Source organism: Nerophis lumbriciformis, linkage group LG05 (genome assembly GCF_033978685.3).
Source record: "Nerophis lumbriciformis linkage group LG05, RoL_Nlum_v2.1, whole genome shotgun sequence".
NCBI lineage: Eukaryota > Metazoa > Chordata > Actinopteri > Syngnathiformes > Syngnathidae > Nerophis > Nerophis lumbriciformis.
The window spans coordinates 31,696,904-31,704,154 of record NC_084552.2 but is presented as its reverse complement, the minus strand read 5'-3'; positions in this window follow the sequence as shown (position 1 = coordinate 31,704,154).

Genomic DNA, 7,251 nt, shown 5'->3' with positions numbered 1-7,251 from the left:
TAACTTATCACTAATTATTTTATTTAATACTATGTTTCCTTGTGGGATTACAGCTACTGCTCCTACCTTATTATTTATAGTTTTTGATGCATCTGTGTACACCATGATGTTGTCTAAAAACGTTTCTTCAATCCAATGTTCTATCTGGTAACTATTTAAATTTCTATTCTTTAGTAATTGCATGTTTACATTTGGGTTTTCATACATCCACGGTGGTATTGCAGGGATTGGTACTGTAGGGCTAACTTTAATATTATCAATTTGAGCTTTATTACATATGTCTCCTATTATACACCCGAAACTATTCATTTTTTTCTTCTCTTTTTCTTGGCAGTTTAGTAACACTTGACGGGTTGGATGTCCTTGCTTGGACCCTTTTAAGTTTGCCCAATAAACTGCTGACAATTGATCTCTTCTCATATCCAAACGTTTTTCATTCTTCTCTACTTGTAATGCTGCAACTGGGGTTGATTTTGTAGCTCCACAACATAACCTTAAAGCCTGTGATTGGATCCTGTCTATTTTCCCAAGTAATGTTTTTGAAGCAGATTGATAAATAATGCATCCATAATCAATAACAGATCGAATTAAAGTCATATATATATATATTGCTTTCAATGTCTGCCTATCAGCCCCCCAATCTTTACCCCTCAAAGCCCTCATTATATTTAACACCTTTTAACTTTATCCATTCTGGCAAACACACACACACAACAAATGGTTGGAATGTGCACGGCTCTGAATGTATACATTTACGACCGTAATAAAGAGACAGATTTAATGGGGGGCAGAGGGCATCCCCAAGCCAGAAACCAGATGATCCATTGAGTACACATACACATACACACACACTTTTTAACTTCTTTACTTAATCCATTCCGTAATTTTTATTTTACATACCGATATGCTAAAAGTTTTAAGTGTTGTATGTGCATACAAAGGTTTAAAATTATTTTTTAAGGTTTTATTTCTCCTTTTTTTTTTTTTTTGTTGAGAATAATTGTTGTACGTTCTTGGATAGCAGAGGTGACAACATAGGTTGTAGTGTCCAAAGTTCATTGTCATCTGCAGTCGTTATTGTTTATCATGATGCTGGTTATTATTATTTAAAACATGACCAACATTAGCATTTGAATAGAACATACGTCCTCAAAGAGGTTGTTTCTTCCATTTGATAGATTGAATTATTACATGTACTAAAATATACATGTACTAATATATACAATACATGTATTGAGACAGAGGTCTCCAAATATTTTCCAGCAAGGTTTGCATACTGAAAAAACAAAGCCATTTTGATATTGTTATTACACACATACATGCATACATACATATACTACATATGAATATATGTATATTGTTATGTATATACATATATACACATACATATACATACTGTATATATATATATATATATATATACATATATATATATATATATATATATATATATATATATATATATATATATATATATATATATATATATATATATATATATATATACACACACACACACACACACACACACATACATATATATACATGTCTATATAAATAACTAAAAATGTTCGGCCTGTGCTAAAGGTGACAAAGCGTATCATTATTATTATTTATTAATATTGAAATGTAATGTTTCTGTCATTATATTACATATTTTTGCTCTTTTCAACATTTACATTTTTTAAATTTTTTGTATGATTTGATTTTGAGAACATGCTGCTGACCAACAAACAAACATATATACATGTACATTTATACACCGTATATACATACTTCACTTTTCCACACAATACAGTAGCTTTAAGTGATGATGTTTTTACAGAATTAAGAGTTAGAAAAGAAGAGAAAGAAGAAAAAAGTAGTAGACAAAGGGTTTTTAGAAATGGCGGGCGACTCATCTCGGACGCGATAATCAAGAGTGAGTCAGTACTTCTGAGTCACATCAAGCTCGTATTCATTCAACTAACAACACAAAAAACAGCAGTCTAAACTTCTTCTTCTTGCCTCTAACTCACAAATGTTTCTTCATTTTACCAACAAAAACTTCTGTGACCGAAACAAAAATATGGATACTTCAAAATACGCTGTGAGTACTAGTATTTCAAAGTTCGTCTTCTTTTGTGTGTAATACCCTGCTAGTATTGCAAACGTATTGTTATTATTGTTATAGTAATTGTCAATTTATTTACACAATGTATTGAACTTTCTGAAAAAAACACAACTTGAAGTAAGAATACAAGAACACCTTTTTCCTATTTGAGATATTTAGTTGTAATCAAAATGCAATACGATATAATAACATAATAATATGTATGTGTATGCACATATTTATGGAATTTTATCTGATCATTTTCACACTGCTTTGTTTTGATTTTTGTAAAAAAAAAAGACTGTAAAGAATGTGTTTTTATTTGATTATTCTTTTTGTGTTAAGTGAAGAAATGTGGCGTCATAAACTCCTGGTGCATTACACAACATTTATATTATCTATTTATTTATATTTATATATTCTACTGTCATGAGTTGAGGATAAAATAGTTTTTTTTTAGGAAATATGTAGGTACAGATGAATAAAGCATTTATTTAGATGTTGTATGAAATAGCAAAATTCCACCATTCATTTACATTTTACTCAATTTATGATGTATAAAATGTAATTAATCTTACTTTTTTAATCAAAGGGATCTGTAGCTTGAAGAAGATACAATAAGAGTGATAATATAAAAAATGTATAATATGTGCAAGCTATAAGTAATAAACAACCTTAAGTTGCCAAAAGAGGCTAGCAGAAAAAGTATTTTTTCTCATCAAAAGGGGAGAAAAACAAGTTGAGATCTAAACATACTCTAAAACATTTGTATGCACAACATTGTATGTATTTGTATGTGGAATCAAAGTATGTAATTAAAAAAAAGGCTTGAAATAATATCAAATATGTATCAGTTTGAGAAACAGTATAAGCATATGGTGTTTTCAAAATACAACAAAGGAGAAGAACTGTACTTAATATCGTGTCAAACACTTCATATTTTTTGAACATGATTTGGATCAAGTAAGTTTGGCTTCTTCACTCTCCCTTTTTTCTGTGTTGAACTGTTTGAGTATTAATTGTTTATTTTGAATATGATCCCAATAAACCATATTGTTTTGTAATAATTGCGCGTGAAGCAGTCAACCCCATCTTTTTTTATCACGTATTTGTAAAAAACCCTCTAAATGTTTCATGTAGCAACACCAGATTTAACTCTGACAACTCGATTATTCCAAAAAATAGGTGAAATAATTTTCTCTTTTTGAAGCATTTTTTTTTTGCTGTTGATTTTTTTTTTTTTTTTTCTACCATCATATTTGACATTTTCCCTCTTAATAAACTGAAGAAAAATTAAGGCATAATTTGTAAAAACAAAACAAACAACAACAACACAATATTGTCTGTGTGTTTAAAGTAAATTTAATTGAATTCAACAATAATGTAAAATGTAAAAATTTGATCCAAATGTATTCAAGGATGCTATTTGTAAATAAACATGTTTAATGAATCTAATCCATAGCACTGTGTAATGTATTGCAGGTATATTCTATTTGCTAATGTCTATATTAGATACTATGAGAATTTAAATGCTATTAGTGTTGTACAGTTACAGGTTGCACATACATAATGCCATGAAAAAAAAAAAGCATAATGATCATAGTGATTGTAAATAATATGTTGGAGCCTTGATCTTTTCATGGAATAATCATTTGCTCTTGTCATACAAAATGTATTTCAGCGAAACTGCAAAAGGACAGTTCTACATAATCAATATATTTCAAGGAAATATAATCTATGAATACAGGATTTAATTTACTGTACAATTCATAAAAATATTTTTTCATGACGTATGCTGATTGACCTGATCACTGACGTATAACAACACACCTTCCAGGTAAACATCCACACTTAATGTCAAAGAGTGGACAAAATCAATTGTGTGATTAATCTTAATTCATACATAATTAATGCATTAATTTTTGATAATTCACATTAGCAAAGTTTTACAACCCAAATTTTTACATTTTTGTGTTACTTGTTATCCAAACTATACTTTAATATAATGTTAAAATGTACGCTTTAGTTATTTTCATTCAGTCCTGTTACCTTAACACATGACATAATATTCCTCCATAAGTCACATGGTCCACAGATAGTTGCATCATTCACATCCTCTGCAGGGAAGGAACATTAAAAGTAAGTTTATAAAATGTTATGTATATTCCATCATATATAGAACACTATGACGGGGGGTTCAAATCTCAACACAGTCCTGTTACATACATTATTATTATTATTATTATTTTTAAATACATGTTTTTGTTGATGATTGTAATGTTTTTAGTGTCAACATGACATTAGCGTACATGCCATAAGGTTATATTTCATCTAAAATCTCACTCCTGTTACTTTCAGTGCTGTTATTAAAATGTGTCATCTTCAGCTTCGGAACCTTGTAAAACAAAGTTGTCTGGGATGAAACAATGAGTATTTTTAGTCGTGGAGTATGTGTTTTATCACATTTATAGCTTAGTTTTTATTACATTTTTTAGAGGGAACAAATATACATAGATGTCATAAGAATGTGCTGTAAATGTATGTTGGTTGAAATAATACAACATTTAAAAAGAAAAGCAAGAAGAAACACAACTAAACAAGTTATTTTTTCCCACTCTTCTAGTACTTATCGGCAAAAAGGTGCTTCTATACCAAAGATAAATAAATAAATGATAAATGGGTTGTACTTGTATAGCGCTTTTCTACCTTCAAGGTACTCAAAGCGCTTTGACACTACTTCCACATTTACCCATTCACACACACATTCACACACTGATGGAGGGAGCTGCCATGCAAGGCGCTAACCAGCACCCATCAGGAGCAAGGGTGAAGTGTCTTGCTCAGGACACAACGGACATGACGAGGTTGGTACTAGGTGGGGATTGAACCAGGGACCCTCGGGTCGCGCACGGCCATTCTCCCACTGCGCCACGCCAATAATATTGTTTAAAAAAAAAAATCTAAATTAGAAGTCCGTTTCAGTAATTATTATTATTATTATTATTATTTATTTTATTTTTTTTTTTTTAATTCTTTTTGGTCTTCCCTCCAAAATATATATTTGATCACATTTAAAAATGAAAAAGACATAACTTAAGTTTATTTGGAAAATTACAACAATCACATGATTCAAGTTTTTTTTTACCGTAATCATTAATAATAATAATAATAACAGACGACATGTTTATCGCAGGCCATTTTTTTGGTCTCCCTATTTTTTAATGAACGATTACTTCCTGATGCTGTTTGCGGCACTTGCTGTTTGATGCGTCCCAATCCTGCGTTTATTTTGTAAAAACTACATTCCAAACGCCGTGAGTCAGACGCCACTTTGACCTGTGGGCTCCTTCTAAAGGCCGCCAATTATGCCTTAATTTTTCTTCAGTTTATTAAGAGGGAAAATGTCAAATATGATGGTAGAAAAAAACAAAACAAAATCAACAGCAAAAAAAAAATGCTTCAAAAAGAGAAAATTATTTCACCTATTTTTTGGAATAATCGAGTTGTCAGAGTTAAATCTGGTGTTGCTACATGAAACATTTAGAGGATTTTTTACAAATACGTGATAAAAAAAGATGGGGTTGACTGCTTCACGCGCAATTATTACAAAACAATACGGTTTATTGGGATCATATTCAAAATAAACAATTAATACTCAAACAGTTCAACACATAGAAAAAAGGGAGGGTGAAGAAGCCAAACTTACTTGATCCAAATCATGTTCAATAAATATGAAGTGTTTGACACGATATTAAGTACAGTTCTTCTCCTTTGTTGTATTTTGAAAACACCATATGCTTATACTGTTTCTCAAACTGATACATATTTGATATTATTTCAAGCCTTTTTTTTAATTACATACTTTGATTCCACATACAAATACATACAATGTTGTGCATACAAATGTTTTAGAGTATGTTTAGATCTCAACTTGTTTTTCTCCACTTTTGATGAGAAAAAATACTTTTTCTGCTAGCCTCTTTTGGCAACTTAAGGTTGTTTATTACTTATAGTTTGCACATATTATACATTTTTTATATTATCACTCTTATTGTATCTTCTTCAAGCTACAGATCCCTTTGATTAAAAAAGTAAGATTAATTACATTTTATACATCATAAATTGAGTAAAATGTAAATGAATGGTGGAATTTTGCTATTTCATACAACATCTAAATAAATGCTTTATTCATCTGTACCTACATATTTCCAAAAAAAAAACTATTTTATCCTCAACTCATGACAGTAGAATGTATAAATATAAATAAATAGATGATATAAATGTTGTGTAATGCACCAGGAGTTTATGACGCCACATTTCTTCACTTAACACAAAAAGAATAATCAAATAAAAACACATTCTTTACAGTCTTTTTTTTTTTACAAAAATCAAAACAAAGCAGTGTGAAAATGATCAGATAAAATTCCATAAATATGTGCATACACATACATATTATTATGTTATTATATCGTATTGCATTTTGATTACAACTAAATATCTCAAATAGGAAAAAGGTGTTCTTGTATTCTTACTTCAAGTTGTGTTTTTTTCAGAAAGTTCAATACATTGTGTAAATAAATTGACAATTACTATAACAATAATAACAATACGTTTGCAATACTAGCAGGGTATTACACACAAAAGAAGACCAACTTTGAAATACTAGTACTCACAGCGTATTTTGAAGTATCCATATTTTTGTTTCGGTCACAGAAGTTTTTGTTGGTAAAATGAAGAAACATTTGTGAGTTAGAGGCAAGAAGAAGAAGTTTAGACTGCTGTTTTTTGTGTTGTTAGTTGAATGAATACGAGCTTGATGTGACTCAGAAGTACTGACTCACTCTTGATTATCGCGTCCGAGATGAGTCGCCCGCCATTTCTAAAAACCCTTTGTCTACTACTTTTTTCTTCTTTCTCTTCTTTTCTAACTCTTAATTCTGTAAAAACATCATCACTTAAAGCTACTGTATTGTGTGGAAAAGTGAAGTATGTATATACGGTGTATAAATGTACATGTATATATGTTTGTTTGTTGGTCAGCAGCATGTTCTCAAAATCAAATCATACAAAAAATTAAAAAAATGTAAATGTTGAAAAGAGCAAAAATATATAATATAATGACAGAAACATTACATTTCAATATTAATAAATAATAATAA